The sequence below is a fragment of the Aethalodelphis obliquidens genome, unplaced genomic scaffold, assembly GCF_003676395.1.
Source record: "Aethalodelphis obliquidens isolate GAN/ISIS:26980383/991018 unplaced genomic scaffold, ASM367639v1 scaffold3, whole genome shotgun sequence".
Classification (NCBI taxonomy): Eukaryota; Metazoa; Chordata; class Mammalia; order Artiodactyla; family Delphinidae; genus Aethalodelphis; species Aethalodelphis obliquidens.
The window spans coordinates 80,685,216-80,704,598 of record NW_020837947.1 but is presented as its reverse complement, the minus strand read 5'-3'; the positions used below and the strand labels follow the sequence as shown (position 1 = coordinate 80,704,598).

At 40.3% G+C, this 19,383-nt stretch overlaps 1 pseudogene; it reads left to right on the top strand.

Annotated features, from left to right (window-relative positions):
* The first annotated feature begins 11,729 nt into the window (after window positions 1-11,729).
* LOC113613217 (coiled-coil domain-containing protein 112-like) lies at window positions 11,730-14,232 on the top strand (annotated as a pseudogene).
* The last annotated feature ends 5,151 nt before the right edge of the window (window positions 14,233-19,383 follow it).

Genomic DNA, 19,383 nt, shown 5'->3' with positions numbered 1-19,383 from the left:
TATCACCATCTGGTCTCTCTGTCCTTAATATTTTCCCTCCCACCAAAACGCTGCCACCAAAGATGTCTTTCTTTCCTGTGGTACCGCTGCTGCTGCCGCCTTCTGCATCACGTGCTGCCCCGCAGGAACTTGCGATGCGCCACGAGCAAGGGCTCCTCCAGCCGCTGCCCAGCTCTGCTGTCTCTTCTTTGTCCTGTTTATAGCATCCTCTTCAACTTCTTTATTTTACAACACCTCCAATATTCCTGGAACAAAAACTACTCCCAATATAAAATCCCATGTTATTTGTTTCCCCTCTTTAATAATCCTTGAAATCCATTTACTCATAAAAGTCCTCTTAAGCCTCGGGAATAATGCTCATCTATCACTACACAAATGTTCTGAATTTATAGATCATCCTTGTATGCTTTATTTTATTAACTGTATTGGTGAATAGCGATATGTAACTGTAAATAAAGCATTAGAAGTAGTCCCTTAAACCCATCCACCCCAACCAAAAATATGGTTAAGTAATTATATAGGTGTGTATTTCCCCCGAAGTCCTTTCAGGATGATGTAATGTAATAAATTTAGAAGAAGACAAAACCGGGATGGTGAGAGGCAATTAGAAAACTGAAAAACATAATGTCAATTTGGCAGGTGATGAACTACTTTTCTGGTGAGTAGAGGATGATAAGTGAATAATCAAGTCTGAAAAGAACTAAGTCTGAATCTTCAGCATTAAGTTTCCACAAATGTGCAGATATTAAAGTGAATTATAATTGGGCATAGTGTTCCAAACTTATTGGTACAGAACATAGCAGGTACTAAATTGAATTGAAGAACGAAACTAAAGGAGATATTATAGGAAAATGAAGTGGAGTCTTGTAAAATTAAAGACCTCGTTTTTCATATAAATTGTTTGACTAGGAGTGTGGGAGAAAATTGTGAAGTCTCTTTACTTTAAGGGACGGTTGTGTTCACTGACATGCTTCAACCTGGTAATAAATCAGCTTGGGAACCTCTTACATAAAGAGACGTCACTATAAATTAGCTTTTATGTTTTATCTTAAAAGTAGTATCATCATGAAATATTTAGTCAAGGCACTAAAACTGTCAAAGTAGCTGGATAATTTGAGACCTGGTGTTTAAAAAAATCTAATTCTTTCATGTTGGGATTTTTCCTTGTATATAAATTTTGATATGTGAGTTTACCCAAACTTGCCACAGTAAGAATCAATAATTTGTTCACAGATTATAACTATCGCAAATGTTTGGCAATCAGATGCTAATTAAACACTTTGGTTAAAAACTCACAAGGGCAGACTAAATTTAAAGAACATAACACCCCAAAGTGCTCTGTTCTATTTTGTTCTGCCACAAAAAAGAAAATATTCTCACCATGCAGCTGGTTTTTTATTTTTTGAGTTTTTTTAGGTTATCTGTCCATATATTTCTCAATTATATCACGTATCATATAATTTTAACAACTAATAATGACAGTTAGACTTCACATACAGGACTGAATTAATCTTTGCCACATCCTTATAAGCAGGGAGAGTAGTACACAGGTAAAGAAACTGAAGCCTCAGTGGGTCCCTGGGTGCCCTGTGGCCTGGCCTTACACTTCACAGGAGGGCGCCAGCTCAGCTCTCAGCTGTTCACCGGGGTTATGGTCTTGAGCACCTCTTCCTAGTGAAGGGTCTTGGTTCTCACTTTCACTGACTCTGACCCACAGGCTGCACCAGTTAACCCACCTGAGGTGAGTCTGTTGCCCACCTCAGACTCTTCTTGCCTTGTCGATTGGTTTAGCCGTGCATTTCTGACTGTGACCTTTCACCCTGCTGTTTGCTCTTTGCCTCCATGTAACCCCAGAGGCCATAAGAGCCACTCCTGCCAGCTGCCCTGGTCCCTAGAGCTTCTTTGAGCCAGGCCAGCTCTGTCCAGCCTCCTGCCACAAGAGGGAGATCAGAAACCCAGCTGGGGAGCAAACAGGTCTAAATAATAACTCAAGTAAAAGCACTTTTAGAAAATGCCATTAAATTGTTGAAAATGACAACCATCACTAACTCTTGACTATTGTAAGTCACCACCAGGCTGGCTACATTGATTAAGAAAAACCTATTATTATGAATGCAGATCTGTGAATTCCTCTTACTTTTTAAAACCAAAGTCATCAATTCCCCAGGTAGAGACTTCAAGCAACATCTGTTGTCTTAATTAGGAAAGAAATACTTCAAGGATGAATTCTTTCCCTAAACTTGGTTGTCTTTCCAGTAGATAACACATCTGAAACCATAGGTAGGGAGCAGGTATGTGATGGTCTGCATGTTGGCTTGCATTTGGCAAAACTCTGACTACAGGGTGAAACCATTAGAGATGCTGTCAGTGAGATTGATGATGTTACACATTTTGAAACTGTCCTTGACAAATTGTATAAAATGCACAATTCTTCTCCAAAGACGTATCATGAATTGTAGCAAAATGTAATACCCTTTTACAGGGGCAAGGGTTTTATCAGTCAGTGAGGCACATTCAGGTTGAGTTAAGGCAGGTTCTGAAATAATTCTACTAAAATATGTCATTGTAAACAGAGCCAAGTGAAAAGAGAAGCATGAGTGAACCGAGAGGGGCTGTTGAAATCACAGTTGGGCTCTCCTGGTGTGTTGGAGGGGGTAGGTTCCCAGGGCTATGGGAAGATCATGGATAACAACCTGAATCCAGACAGCGGGTCCAGCGTGTTGACCCGAGCTTCCTAACCAGGAGAGCAGCTGTATACGAAGAAACTGAGGAACGTGTTCCTAGATGGAGAGTCAAGTTCTTTACCCTCCCCCTCATTCCCAGTGATTGATAATTTAAAATACTATTTTATATTAAAACAGAAACAGATATATGACATAGTTTTAAATTTCCATAGATTCTTTAAAGTGAAGAGTAAGAATGCAAAGAAATCTTATGTTTGCACCGATGTGGCCACCCCTCTGACGGATGGTATACATCGGCCTGCCTTGACTTACACATTCTTCCAGGGACTTGCTGGAAGAGAACGAACAGACATCAAGGAAGTGTTCATCCAAGTCAGAACGGGCAGCCTGGAGTGACTCCAGACGCCAAGGCTGAAATCCACGCGGTGTGGATAAACATGCTACTTCCCTTCCTCATTCCCTCCCCAACTCCTTTCTTTTCCTAGAACTGGAGCAGAAAATTACTGAGTTTCAGAAGGGTTCAGAGGATTTTTCAGGACAATTAAGTCCAATCTTCTTATTACATAAACATTCACAAGAGTTTAAGAAGTGGTTTTTCGAGCATCTTCTGGACACTTTCTGTGACAGGAAACTCATTACTTGTAAGAAAGCTCTTTCCCCCTTCCAAGAATATGAATTGTTCAGGATATAAGGGCTTGGTGTGAACACTGGTCCCTAAGGTCAGACAGTACGAAGGAAAGTTGGACTTAGAAATCTATCCTGGTTTTGAATGCAGTGCTCTTTTCACGAACCTTTAGTAGAAATACTTGATTACAAATTGGTCTAAAGGAAACTGGCTCGGCAGAGTCTGGAAGGGAAGTCTTAATTCAAGCTGGGGGGCAGGGGGAGAAAACAAATGACATCCCAGGAAGTTGTGAAATCTAACTCAGTACAGAAGTATGCAAATCTACTGACCACATCCTAAGACTGGGACAGAAACTTCTTACTCCACATTTGGGTCATGAGGCTTGTTTACTGAAGAATATTTCCTCTATTTTTCCTCATCCTCCTCTCCTGGCTTCCACAGTTTGCAAGTGGCCCAGACACACACCCTTACCTTAGGGAAAAAACTTTAAAAAGCTATTGTCCTGTTTTTGAATCAACAAAATTACAGAATCTACAATAAATCCCAAGTGATCTTAGAATTCTAGAAAAAATCACAGCAATTCTATAATTACCCTGCATTCTAGAGAGTCAAATTGCAAGTCACTTTCCAAAAATCTTAGGACGTTATTTCGAAGTGATAAAAAAAAACCACTTCATGTGTAGTTAAGCCATTGATTCTTCTCTTTTACCTAAGTGCAGGACTTCTGTAAAGATTTTATTTGTATTTTGTACTTTCTGCTCACAATATCCACCACTTTAGGATATTATTACCATGCCCCTTTAATGCCATATTAATTGAAAATCTATGAAAGGGATATGATGTGTATGAAAGCCAATCGTATTTGGGGATCCAGAGCCTGACATTCCTCTCCTGTTCACCAGCCCCTAAAGTGAAGGCTCTGTGGATGTGCCCTGTCACTCATGTGCATGCAGGTCTGGGTCAGAACTCTTCTCATCCCATTCATACAAGAGCAGAAGAAACTCTAGTGAGTAGACATCCAAGGATGAGGAGGCATGTGAGAAATACCAGCAGCATTAAAAAGAATAAGCAAGGCGAATATGCAGAAAAACTGACATGAGGAGCTACAGATAATAATAACTAGAAATATACACTTGGAATAAACTATTCTAAGTTTACGTATAAGTTCAATCATTATACAGCTTATGAGGTAGGCACTGTATTACCCCATTTTGTTGTATTTTATTTTTAAATTTTATTTTTATTTTTATCGAGCTGTAATTGACACACTATATTATGTTAGTTTCAGATGCACTACATAATGATTCGATATTTGCATACATTATGAAATTAACACCATAAGCCTAACAGTCATCTGTCCCCATATAAAGTTACTACAATATTATTGACCATATTCCTTATTCTGTATATTACATCCCCCTCTTATTTGTCATGTAACTGGAGGTTTGTACCTCTTAATCCCCTTCACCTATTTCTCCCTCCCCCAAGATCCTCCCCTCTGGCAACCACCTGTTTGTTCTCTGTCTCTATGACTGTTTTCATTTCGTTTTGTTTGTTAGTAAGTTTTTAGGTTTCACATATAAGTGAAATAAAACAGTATTTGTCTTTTTCTGTTTGAAATATTTCACTTAGCATAATAGACTCTAGGTCCTTCTATGTTGTCGCAAATGGCAGGAATTTTTTTTTTTTGGCTATATATACCACATCTTCTTTATCCATTTGTCTATCAGTGAACACCTAGGTTGCTTCCATATCTTGGCTACTGTAAACAGTGCTGCTATGAATACTGGAGTGTATATATCTTTTCAAATTAGTGTTTTGTTTTCCTTCCATAAATATCCAGAAGTGAAATTGCTGACTCATATGGCAGTTGTATTTTTAATATTTAGAGGAGATTCCATACTGTTTTACATATCAGCCGCACCAATTAACAATCCCAACAGTGCATGAGGGTTCTCTTTCATTCTTGCCAATGCTTATTATTTGTGGTCTTTTTGATGATAGACATTCTGGCAGGTGTGAGCTGATATCTCATTGTGGTTTTGATTTGTATTTCACTAATGATTAGTGATGATGAGCATCTATTTATATGTCTGTTCGCCATCTATGTCTCCCTTGGAAAAAAGTCTATTCAGGTCCCCTGCCCATTTTGTTGTTGTTGTTTTTCTTGATGGGTTGTTTGGGTTCTTTTTTTGATGTTGAATTGTATGAGTTCTTTGTATATTTTGGATACTAACCCCTTACTGGATGTATCATTTACAAATATCTTCTCCCATTCACAGCCTGCTTTTTTGTTTTGTTGATAGTTTCCTTTGCTGTACAAAAGCTTTTAGATTTAATGTAGTACCATCTGTTAATTTTTGCTCTTGTTTCCCCTGCCTGAAGAGACATATCCCCCCAAAAAAATACTGCTAAGACTGATGTCAAAGAGTGTACTGCCTATATTTTCTTCTAGGGGTTTTATGGTTTCAGGTCTTACATTTAAAGTCTTTAATCCATTTTGAGTTTATATTTGTATATGGTGTGAGAAAGCAGTGTAGTTTAATTCTTTTGCATATAGCTCTCCAGTTTTCCCAACACCACTTATTGAAGAGACTGTCTTTTCTCCACTGTATATTCTTGCCTCCTTTGTCATAGATTAATTGCCCATATCAGCATGAGTTTATTTCTGGGATCTCTATTCTGTTCCATCGACCTATGTGTCTGTTTTTGTGCCAGTACCATTCAGTTTTGGTTAATGTAGCTTTGTAGTATAGTTTGAAATTAGGGAATATGATACCTCCAGCTCTGTCCTTTCTTAAGATTGTTTTGGCTATTTGGAGTCTTTTGTGTTTCTATACAAATTTTAGGATTATCTGTTCTAGTTCTATGAAAAATGCCATTGGTACTTTGATAGGGATTGCACTGAATGTAGATTGCCTTGGGTAGTATGGTCATTTTAACAATATTAATTCTCCCAGTCCACGAACACAGTATATCTTTCCATTTATTTGTGCTGTCTTCAATTTCTTTCTTCAGAGTCTCACAGTTTTCCAAGTCCAAGTCTTTAATGCCTTAGTTAGGTATATTCCCAGGTATTTTATTCTTTCTGATACAATTGTAAGTGAGAATTTTAAAAATTTCTCTTTCTGATTCATTGTTACTGTAAAGAATTGCAACTGATTTAAGTATATTAATTTTGTATAAAGCAACTTTACTGAATTGATTTCTTAATAGTTCTAATACTTTTTTGGTGGCATTTTAGGAATTTTCTGTATATATCATCATGTCACTCTGCAAAAAGTGACAGTTTTATTTCTTCCTTTCCAATTTGGATTCCTTTTCTTTTTCTTGACTAATTTCTGTGGCTAGGACTTCCAATACTGTGTTGAATAAAAGTGGTGAAAGTAGGCATCTTTGTCTTGTTCCTGATCTTAGAGGAAATGCCTTCAGCTTTTCACCACTGAGTATGATGTTGGCTGTAGGTTTGTTATTAAACATAAATGGATGTTGAATTTTGTGAAAAGCTTGTTCTGCATCTATTGAGATGATCATATGATTTTTATTCTTCAATTTGTTAATGTGGTGTATCTCATTGATTGATTTGTGGATATGAAAAATCCTTGCATCCCTGAGATAAATTTCACTTGATCATGGAGTATGATCCTTTTAATGTATTATTGAAATTAGCTTGCTAATATTTTGTTGAGAATTTTAGCATCTATGTTCATCAGGGATATTGGCCTATAATTTTCTTTTTTTGTGGTGTCTTTTTGTCTGGTTTTGGTACCAGGGTAATGCTGGCCTTGTAGGATGAGTTTGAAAGTGTTCCTTTCGCTTTAATATTTTGGAATACTTTAAATGTTTGGTAGAATTTACCTGTGAAGCTATCTGGTCCTGGGCTTTTGTTTGTTGGGAGTGGGAGGGTTTTTTTTAAATTACTGATTCAATTTCTTTACTAGAAATCAGTCTGCTCATATTTTCTAATTGTTCCTGATTCAGTCTTAGGAGTTTGTACACTTCTAGGAATTTGTCCATTTCTTCTAGAGTGTCCATTTTACTGGTATACCTTTTTTTATGGTAATCTCTTATAATCCTTTGTATTTCTGTGTTGTCAGTTGTAATGGCTTCTCTTCCATTTCTGAATTTATTTATTTGAGCCCTCTCATTTCTTTTCTTCATGAACCTGGCTAAAGTTTTATCAATGATCAATACTTTATCTTTTTAATTTTTTTCTATTGTCTTTTTAGTCTCTTTCATTTATTTCTGCTCTAATCTTTATTATTTCTTTCCTTCTACTAACTTTGGGTTTTGTTTATTTTTCTAGTTCCTTTAGATGTAAGGTTAGGTTGTTTATTTGAGATTTTTCTTGTTTCCTGAGGTAGGTTTTTATCACTATAAACTTCTTAGAACTGCTTTTACTCTGTCCCAGATTTTGGATCATTGTGTTTTCATTTTCATTTGTCTCTAGGTATTTTTAAAAATTTCTTCAGTGATCCATTTTAGTAGCATATTGTTTAGCCTCCACGTTTATGTTCTTTGCAGTTTTTTTCTTGTAGTTGATTTCTAGTCTCTTAGAGTTGTGGTTGGAAAAGATCCCTATATAATTTCAATTTTCTTAAATTTACTGAAGCTTGTTTTGTGGCCTAGCATGTGATTTATCCTGGAGAATGTTCCATGTGCACTTTAAAAGAATGTATTATTCTGTTTTGGGGTGAAATGTTCTATATATATCTATTAATTTAACTTGGTCTAATGTGTCATTTAAGGCCAGTGTTTCCTTTTTGATTTTCCAGATGATCTGTCCATTGATGTAAATAGAGTGTTAAAGCCTCCTAATATTATTTTGTTACTGTAAATTTCTCCCTTCATGTCTGTTAATATTTGCTTTATCTACATAGGTGATCCAATGTTGGGTGCATACATATTTACAATTGTTATGTTTTGCTGGATCGATCCCTTTATCATTATGTAATGTCCTTCTTTGTCTCTTATTACAGTCTTTGTTTTAAAGTTTATCTTATCAAATATAAGTGTTGCTATTCCAGCTTTCTTCTCATTTCCATTTGCCTGGAATACCTTTTCCCATCCCCACACTTTCAGTCTGCGTATGCTTTTAGATGTGGAGTCTCTTATAGGCAGCATATATACGGGTCTTGTTTTTGTATCCGTTCAGCCACTGTATGTCTTTTTATCAGAGCATTTAGCCCATTTGCATTTAAAGTAATCACTGATAGGTATGTACTTATTGCCAAAATGTTAATTGTTTTTGGTTGTTTTGGTAGTGTTTTGTTCCTTCTTTTGCTCTTTCCTCCTGACTCGATGAGTATCTTTAGTGTTATGTTTGGAGTCCTTTCTCTTTGTTTGTATTGATTATAGGTTTTTGATTTGTGATTACCATGAGGTTCATATACAACAAGCCCCCTACATACGAATGATTTCTGCTCTAAGACCACATTCGTAAGTCCAATTTGTTCATAATTCCAAAAAGGTTAGCCTAGGTACCCAACTAACATAGTCGGCCATGTAGTACTGTACTATAATAGGTTTATAATACTTTTCACACAAATAATACATAAAAAACAAAGACAAAAAATAAACATTTTTAATCTTAGAGTACCTTGAAAACTACAGTAGTACAGTACAACAGCTGGCATACAGGGGCTGGCATCGAGTGAACAGGCAAGAAGAGTTACTGACTGGAGGAGGGAGAGGAGGTGGGAGATAGAGCTGAAGGATCGTCAGCAATAGCAGATGGAGGGCAAGCTGCACTTTCACTCATGACTGACGTTCAGTACCAGTGACATCACTGCTGCTTTTACGCTTGCTTCCAGACATTCTGGGCTTGAAATACTGTACTACTGTACTCTGTACAGTTCTATAAAGTACACAAAAGCACAACCACTTGTAGAGGATGCACACCCATGACAATGTACACCAGGCATGTCAACTAGCTTATGTGACTGGACATGTGAACACAGGTTTGCATCTTTGAAAGTTTGCAACTCATATGTAGGGGACTTACTGTATAAATATGAATGATTATTTTCAATTGATGAGTTCTTAAGTTCAAACACATTCTAACAACCCTGCACTTTTACTCCCTGCCCCCTCCAGCCATGTTTAATGTATTTTACATCATATTTTATATCATTTTGTTTTGTATTATCCCTTAACTATTTATTTGGGATACAAATTCAGATCATTTCACTATTCACTATTTCACCTATAAAGGTCTTTTAACCTTCCTACTAGCTTTACAAGTCGTTGTACTACTCCTTTGCTGTATGTTCACCTTTACCAATGAGATTTTCCTTTTGTAATTTTAATATTTCTAGTTGTAGTCTTTTATTTTCCACTTAGAGAAGTCCCTTTAATATTTCTTATAAAGTCAGTTTAGTGGTGCTGAACTCTTAGCTTTTCCTTGTCTATAGAACTCTTTATCTGTCCCTTCAAATCTGAATAACAGCTTCCCAGGTAGAATATTCTTGGTTCTATTATTCTTTTTCCTTTCATCACCTTAAAAATATTGTGCTACTCCTTCTGGCCTACAGTTTCTGCTGAAATGTCAGCTGACTGTATTATGGGATTTGCCTTGTAAGTGACTAGTTGTTTTCTTTTGCTTCTTTTACAACTCTGTACCTTTAATTTTTGCCATTTTAATTATAGTATGTCTTGGTGTGGAAGTCTTTGAATTCATTTTGTTTGGGACTCTCTGTGCTTCCTGGACCTGGATGTCTGTTTCCTTTCCCAGGTTAGGGAAGTTTTCACCTACTATGTCTTGAAATAATTTCTCTGCTCTTCTATCTCGGTTTTCCTTCTGGAACTCCTATATGCAAATGTTTGTATGCTTGGTGTTATCCCAGAGGTTCCTTAAACCATCTTCATTTTTTAAAATTCTTTTTTTCTGTTCTGCCTGGTAGATTTCCACTACTCTGTGTTCCAGACTGCTTATCTGTTTTTTTGTATCATCTAATCTACTGTTGATTCCTTGCAGTGTATTTTTTATTTCAGTTATTATATTCTTCAGCTCTATTTGGTTCTTTATGTATCCAACCCTTTGGTAAACTTCTGTGTCCCAAGTTCATTGAGCATCTTTATGATTCTTACCTTGAACTCTTTATTGGTAGATTGCTTATCTCAACTTCATTTAGTTCTTTTTCTGAGATTCTGTCTTGTTCCTTTGTTTGGAACATATTCCTTTGTCTTGTCATTTTGCCTAATTCTCTGTTTATTTCTGTGTATTACATATATTGGTTACGTTTCCAATCCTTGAGAAATGTCCTTAGGTATGAGTCATCTTATGATGCCTGGCAGCACGCTTCCCTCTGGTCACCAGAGCTATATGCTCTAGGGTGCCCCTGTGTGGGCCCTTTGACTGCGGTGGAGCCAACTATTTTGGATGTGCTGGTAATGCATGGCCGGCCTCTTGCCCAGTTTACTACCAGGTTCTGCCTTGTGCAGTGGCTTCCAAGCCACTGATAGGCAGGGCCAGGTCCTGGAGCAACTGGCTGCGAGGCTCAGGGGGCCCCAGGGCTGGTGACAGTCCACTGGTAAGTATGACCAGGTCCTGGTGTACTGCCCCCAGGGTTGATGCCAGCTTGCTGGTTGGTGGTGCCAGGTCCTGGTGCAGTGGGCTGTGTGGCCTGGGGCATGCCAGAGCTATTGTCACTTACTGGTGGGTGGGCAAGTCCCTAGTGCTAATAGACTAAGAGAGGACTCCAAATGTTACTTGGCAGTACCAGCTTCCTCATGGTAGAACAAGCTCCCAAATACGGCTGTGGCCATGTCTATATCCCCAGGGGGGTCACAGTTGTCTCCTGCTTCTCTGTGATGCTTTCCAAAAACAGCAAGTGGGTCTGACCCAGGCCACTTACTTAATTTAAAATTACTGCTTCTTCCCTGAAAGCATGTGAGATTTTGTGTGCACCCTTTAAGAGAGGAGTCTGTTTCTCACAGCCCTCTGGCTCTGCCATATACAAGTCCTTCTGGTCTTCAAAGCCAGACGTTCTGGGGAGGCTGTGGTGGGGTGTACCCCTTGCTCCTTGGGGAGAACCTCTGAAATTGTGGTTATCCCCTCATTTGTGAATCACCTACCTGGGAGTGTGGGTCTTGACCATATATAGTGTCTCCTCCTCTCTTAGCCATCTCGCTGTGGTGCCTTCTTTAAACTTTTAGTCATGGAAAGTCTTCAGGTCGTTCTCATCAACAGTTGCTCTGTATGTCATGGCAGTTTTTCTGTGCCTGTGGGAGGAGGTGGGCTCAGTGTCTTCCTGCTCCTCTTGATGAATGAAGAAACTAAGGCACAGCTCTCCCTCTCCCTCTGGCACATCCACAGTCCCATGTCTGCATGCAGGGAACTATCTGCTGGCTCTGTACTGCCCCCTGTATGACACCCTAGGCTGTGGGCCCTCTGTGGCCCCAGTTACTCTACCAGAAAGATGGCCACACTCACGGTAGTCATGACACAGAATGATGTATGTTTTAGTACTTTGGATGGAATTCAACCTTTTCAGCTTCAAATCTGAAAGCAGAAATCTGGTTGGACTAAAAAGCAAAAAACATACATGCAACAGAAAATTTAAAAAATCAAGTTATTAATAGAAAAAGGTAAACGGTTATCTCTACCACCAAAAAAAAAAAAAGGACTTCATTATTGAGCATAGTGTAGTGGAAAAATTTTAAATAAATTATCAGCAGGAAAAATTGAAAAAGCAAGAGTCCAGCAACAATTGGCCAAAATACATAATGATGTAAAGAGACTTCACCATCAGTTAAAACAAGTGACACTTAGACCTGATTTTGCTGAAAGCTCAGAGAAATAATAGAAAAAAATGGAAAATGCAATAAGCACTTTTAGATAAGAGCAGAGACTGATATATGAAGAGCTTATTAAAGAAAACAACTAAAACTGAGTTGGCTGCCGTATCCAGAAAAATTGACATGTGGACTTTGGGTCACTCAGAAATGCAGAGAGCTTTCAGAACAATGTCAGGTAAGGTTCATGTAGACAAAGTACCATCACATACTCTTCTAGCAGAAATGGTAGATTTTGAAAAATTCTTTCAGCAAACAGGAGGGCAACAAGGGCACTGGATGACTTGGATCATCAGACCTTTGTAAAAGTGAGAAACAAACATAAAGAGAAGACAATATTTATGGGAGAAATTCTAGAACCTTATCCTGAAAGAACACAGCATTAAGTGCAACAACATGAGAAATTATACAAAAATTTCTGACTGTAGAAAAAAGAAAGAATCTATTCAGAATTGGAACGCTAAAAGCAGCAAAAAAAAGAGGAAATCATCAAGTTTAAGAAAGAGAATATAACTATGCTTTTTCACAATAAACAAGATGATGATGAAAGGAAAAACAGGAACAAAGAAGAATCATAAATTGTCAGTTGAAGCTTGGGAAGAATAGAAAAGTATCTAAATGTCAATGAGATATGTTTCTCATATTTAAGAGAAGTTAAAAGAAGAAGAAAAGGAAGAGCAAAAGTAGCAGATAGTAATCTTAGTCTAAACTGGCATTGGTGCCAGTCTAAACTGGCACCAATGCCAGTTTAGACTAAGATTACTATTATTACGTTACATCGAGAAGAAGAATTAAAAAGAGGAAGAACTTGTGAGGCTTGAAAAAGAAATAAGTGAAAAGTTAGACAAGGCAGAAAAAGGAAAACTGTTGCCAATGCAATTTTCAGGTTTCAAGAAAGAGATTTACATAAACTTGAACTGAAAATTCTAGATAGACAGGCAAAGGAAAAGGTAAAGGTAGAACAAAAAAGACTGGAAAAATTACAAGAAAAGCAAGAAAAGAGTGAAAAAATGTTAGTAGATCCCTCTAGGCTTCACAAAACTTTTACCAAAGGTTGGAAAGAATGGCCCAAAGATGTAGGATCATCAAGTTCTGGGCCACTGCTTCATATTCCACATGGGGCTATTCCAATCTGCAGACAAAGAGACTAGAGAAGAATATGAGATAATGAACTTGGCATACAGTTGATGAGAATGTTAATATTCAGTTATTCTGGGAAACACAGTGACAACTACGTTCTTTAAATATCACTAGCCTAATCGATTGATTATTCATTACAATTGCATGTGAATCGGGAGATATTACATTCCACACTGACACTGCCGTTATTATTTCCTGTTTATACTAAGAGGGCAGTTAGTTTACAGGTTGGCCTATTACTGATGTCAAAGCTATTTAAATAAGTTTATGTTAGAAACATTATTTCACTGAATGCACAAAACATTTAGAAGGTTTAGTTTATGGCATATCAAAATTAATTGGGACAATGTTAGAGTGACATTTTTTAAACCCCTGATTCACAACTTTTAGAACCCGGATGTCAGTTAGTTTGAGTCATAGGAATGTAAAGTTCTCCTTTTAGAGTTGTAAAATAAGTTAACACTTTTTCTAAGTTTAACAAACTGGTAGGTTGGCAATTAGTGAACTTTTGTATAACAAGCATTATCTATTTGTTTGAAGAGAAAAAAAAAGAAAAAGAAAGAAAATGAAAAAGAAAAAAAACCTAAGACAGAAAGTTCCCCAAGTCCACAAAGTCATAACAGAGCTGAGATTCAAACCCAGTGTGTCTGGTTCTAGAGTCCATCCTCTTAACCACTATGCAGATTGCTCCCCACAGCAGAAAACTTTAAAGATCTAACGAATATTCTCACGGATCTTGAGAAAGTATTACTGCCTTAAAACAAGAAAAGGATGCTCTGAGAAAAGTGTAAACAGAGACCTGGAAAGCGCTCTTAGCTGTTAAAAATTTGAGTGAGAAAAACCAAACAATTAAAGGACCAGACCACAATATCCTAGTTACCAAAATAGTAGTTGCATGGAAACTGGCTTATGCACCACCCCCAGGGCGACTGGCGCTGTCCCATGGTTATGGAATCAGGTCGCTGCTGCTGCTGCTACTACAGAGGGGCCCGCTGTCACCCAGGCCCCTCAGGTCCCCCACGGGCACAGCTGGTTGCACCCTGCCCCCGACCCCAGGGATTCCTTGTAGTTGCCAAGGAACTCCTCGGCACCAATAAATATGTGACCTGCCATGGTGGAGGAGCTACCCCATGGGACCATCCTTGACCAAGAGGAGCTGGGACTGGGCAATACACGCACCCTCCAGAGGGACCCTGCGGAGATGCACAGCTTCACGCTTCTTCGGTGCAAATGCCCCGTAGGTCCCAGCCGTCAGCTTTGCGAGTGGCTGCAGCCTTCTCAGTCATGCTCCCCCAACTTGCTCGCCACACGCCGTCTTCTTTCCCTGCTTCTCTGGCAAAACACTGCCTAGCAGTAAACTTTTACCTAGGTGCCGTGTCCTGGGAAATCCAGTCCAAGACAGGAGACTTCAGTGGAAACCTGTGTCAGCGCTGTGGCGGCAGCAGGACCACTCTCCCCGAGAGAAGCCAGATCTCGCGGGATCGTGGGAGTTCTCGTGGGACCGCGGGAGTTCTCGCAGGATCGCGGGGCCAAGTGGCGCCCAGGATGAGAAGTACTAGTGCTCCCGGCGTGATTCCCGGTTCCAGCACCTCTGTCAGGAGCGTGGTCACACCACCCATCAGGCACACCGCCTGTGGCTCGCTCCTCCTCCGGGTCACAGAGCGGCGGCGCCTCTTGGGAGGAGGATCAGACTGGTGTGGGGGAATGGCTCTGGCCCACCGGGCCAGCGCCGGGAGTGAACTGAGCCATCTGCAGCCCCAGGAGCCTTCCAGGACCTGCTGGAAAATGAACGAAGAAGACGGTTCTTTAGACATATCAGCATGAAACTTCGAAGCACCAGATAAAGAAAGATTATAAGAGCTTCATTTGGGAAAAATTCTCTTAGAAAGGAGCGAGAATCCGTCTGACATCCGCAGCCCCAGAGGCTAGAAGGCAGAGGAGGGATGCCTTCGCAGATGACACTCAGGCACACTCCCAGGCAAGGGCGAAAGCAGAGCAAACCAAACCAGACATTCCGACAAGGAGAGAATCAGATCATTTGCCCCATACATACCTTTTTGAAAGAAGTTACCTGAGAATGTATACTTCAGGAAAACAAAGGCATAACCAAGAAAAAGGAAGACAGGCTTGGGAGACTGATTTCACGGAAGGACAAGAAAGCGAAGTTCTGGGATAACAGGTATGCAGGAGACTAAAGACAAAGCCGGCCAGATCTGAGCAGGAGAGTGGAGGTCTGGGGACAACGGGAGTGCGTGGACTAATAGGAGGTCGAGTCTGAAAATGTGAAGGAGACGATCAAGGCAAGTGATGCAAGGAATCAAGAAAGCAATTCAAAATTTTAGGCAAAGATATATGGGAAAGTCATTATTTAAAAATGAAGGAAATTAGAATGTTGCATAATTTTTTCAATTGAGATAAAATTGCTAGGTAATAATTATATAAATTTCAGGTGTACAACATTAATTCGACATCAGTATACACTACAAAGGGATCACCCCCAAAGGTCTAGTCACCTAATGTTGCATACTTTTAAGTAATTGGGGTCAGTAATCCATCTGACCTTGGTGCTTGGGACTGTCCAGCAGTGGCATAGGGGTCATGAAATTGGAGAAGGAAGTAAAATTCCAGCCCACCATTTGGCTCAACTGTGAACAATATTTACAGAATAATGGTAATATAATGTTTGTTTTTCGGTCTCCATCCTTTAGCATGAAGCTATAAATGAAGCAAGAGATTTGGTTATGGTGGAAAGGTTAAAACGTGTAGTCCAGTGTAGTTGGTGCAAGATGGGAGGTGGAAGGGGAGAAGGGAAGATAGGATCACTCATCTTCTGATCTTACAGAATGGGAAGTTAAGAAATACCGTTGAAGTTTGATGGAAAAAATTTAGAGATTTAATTCTTATTACTTAAAGCTACAAGGATAATCGATAGAAAAAGTGATTAAAAATGATGGATACAAAAGTGAAGAGGAGAAAGAAATGAGGGTGCAGTGAGCCTTATTTTCACCTTTCACGTTGGGAAATTGTCTAAATGTGGTAAATCATGACTTAGGAATAAAATGATACTACTTAGAGTGATGGAGATAACCAACATAAATAAAGAGGGTGCTTCTGATCTGTGGGGCTCTAGGTGAGAGTCATGAAAGAGAGCAGAGAATTTTCGTAAACTTTCAGAACTGTTTGATTGCCTATGCATGTCTCACTGTTAGAAAAAATAAATACAAAAGTATTTCAAAAGCTATCAGCATACCTATGGCAAATTAAATCACAAGAATTCATTAAGTTACTTTGAGATAAAGTGCAGTGAAAAGTGAAGAGAGATACCAGGATAGGATCCCGAGGCAAATCAAAAGTTAAAAGGAAGGTGCAAAAAGGGGCACAGGAGGGCAAAAGAGGAAAGCGTTTGTTACCAGGAAGCCGTAGGGCCAGCATGAGAGCAGCTGTATCCGATGCTGCAGAGGTTAAGCAAGCCCGGTGGGGATGGATGCTCCCACTGGGTCTGGTGACACAGAGGTTGATGGGGGCTGGAGCCTGAGAGCAGTGTGTGGACTAGGGAGGTGAGGCACAGTGGCAGCAGGCTTGGGGAATGCCGAAGTTGGGGGTGAAGGAGAGGAAAGTAGGTGGGTAACAACCCAACAGTGACACCAGATCAAAGGTCCCTTTTGTAGTGCTCAGGTATAGAGCGAGGAGGATGTGTTCGTGTTCAAAGACTGATGGGAAGGTGGCCGTGACGAGGGAGCAGTTGGAGAGGAAGGATGTGGAAAGGAAGACTCCAGAGAGCAGGGAATGATTCCGCAGAAGAGGGCATTTCCCCTGACACAGCAGGAGGAAGGAGGGGGCAGGTGATGTACTTACCGTTGGATGCGTTGGGGCAGGAATTTGGGGAAGTGCCTGACTGACAGCTTCTCATTCCTGTGAAGGAAGGAAGAGGCCTGCCCCTGTCTGTGGAAAGAGAAGAAGCAAGCGCTCTGGCACTCGGTTTGTTTCTGTTGCGTGACTTTTTTTTTCAGCGCTCAGCAATCCAGGCAGAGGCCAGGCAGGTGGAGGGTTGGCTTCATCCAAGATGGGTTTATTTTTTTTTAATTTTTTTATTCTATATTGGAGTATAATTGATTAACAAGGTTGTGTTAGTTTCGGGTGTACAGCAAAGTGATTCAGTTATACATATACATGTATCTATTCTTTTTCAAATTCTTTTCCCCAAGATGGGGTTTTTCTCCAGGTGGTGCAAAAGGTGAATAGGTATTTTCTGGGAGCGCAAAGGGTGGAAGGCAGAGGCAGGCCAATTAGTAGAAGACTAATTCGTCAAAAGCTACTTCTGTAAATAGTGAAAAGAATTTCAATTATATAATGAACTAAACCTATTATTTTTTTAATGCAAAGCAAGAAGCAAGAGGGTTGTAAGCTGCATTTTGAATGACACTTCAGGATTTATTAATCTAACTCGGGGCTAGAGGAAAGCCCCGAATGCCCCCTTCTAAAGCTGGGGCAATTGAGGATTCCAGAATGTAGGGATTCTCTCCTATGGAAACTCAGTCTTAGCAGGCAGTAGAGAAGCATTCTAGGGAAGTAGGTCCAGACAACAAAGAGATGGGCCCACTGGATGAAGAAGCCTCATGCGTAGATGCCAGTTTGGGCAGAGAAACATTGGACTGAACACTGCTGTGGAACTGCCCCACTGTGATGGGAAAGATGCATGAGAATGTGGATTGTTCTGGAAAAGGGCTTGAGATTACTGGAAGCGGCCAACTGGGCACAGTGCTTTCCTGGCCTCAGCTCCGCTCAGCTTTTCTAGGAGGGCGTTTGGCAGCTCAGGTCCCTTCCTCAGGCGTCTGGGGGACTTAGAGGATGGTGCTCACTCAGGAGGAGAGGTGATGCTGAACTTCGGTCCAAAGTCACCGTCCGTTTGCAGTGGCTCCCAGAGCTGCTCTTGACTCAGGTCCTCTAAGAAGGTCTGGAGTCAGGGTTCTCAGGCAGGAAAACCAAGGGCTCCCCATGCTGGGGTGTGCTGGGAGATGCAGGGCACTTCTGTGGAGACAGAGGTGAGCAGTGGTGGGTGCCGCTGCTGTGCGCCACAAATGGACCTGACCCAAGTCTACGATTGGAGACGAATTCCAGAGTCTTCTTTGTTTGCTGCTGTTGCTGGCAGGCTCGGAGCAGCATCCAGCAGCACTTCACTGACCTGTGCTTTCTGTTCTAGAAGTGAGGCTGAGAGGAGGAGGAGAGTTTGGGGGTGTTCTAAGTGACCCCGGATGACGGAACTGCCAGAGGACTTTGTGACAGTGTCAGCATGGTGCTTGGCGGGTGCTGTCATGGCCGCTTGGTCGTGGACTGTAGCATCGCTCCTTTCCCTCTCAAGGACGTACAGAGATATACGTTCCCTTGTTTGCTCCTTCGTTCATTTATTCATCTCAACATTTGTTTAGGATTTTTTCCATGCACTGTGCTGGAAACCAGAGATGGAAACCCTAATAAAGACAAGATCCTTATTCAGGAAGGCTCAGGGTCTGGTTCCTTTCTCCTGGACCTCTACAGTACTTTACCTGGGTCTCCTTTGAAATGTTTGTCTCCCTTCACTTTGAACTATAGTTGTCAACTTAAATGTCATCTCTTCTCCTGGGCTTTTGGCCAGAATTTGCAAAAGGGCTATGGTGGGTTCATTTGACCTGCAGATATGTTTTTTCTTTGTTACCTCACGTACAACATAAAAACAAAACAACTTGAGATCACTTACCCCATATGAAATTTAGAAGACTTAACGAAAATTTTGGGTTTCTGACTTAAAATATGAGAAGATCTGCAGTGCTGGGTGCAGTTTCTCACGCCTGGAGCTGACTGATGGCTATGATTTCATCAGAGCTTGTGCTTTCCAGGATACCTCATCCCCACTTCATGGCTCTGCCCACCAATGATACCTTTTTGCCTCTGGAAGTCTAGAGACTAGTAGGAAAATGTGATTGAAGCTTAAGTGTGAGTCCATAAGAACTTGGATGGCTTTGAGTAGTGGCTGGGAAAGAAACAAGAAGGGAAGAACACGGGAAACAAAGTGCGCAGGAAGACTTTTCAAGATTCAGTGACTACTCCAGTATGGCTTGATAGGAATAGCAGTTGTGACCCTAAGTGGCTGGACAGTGGTGA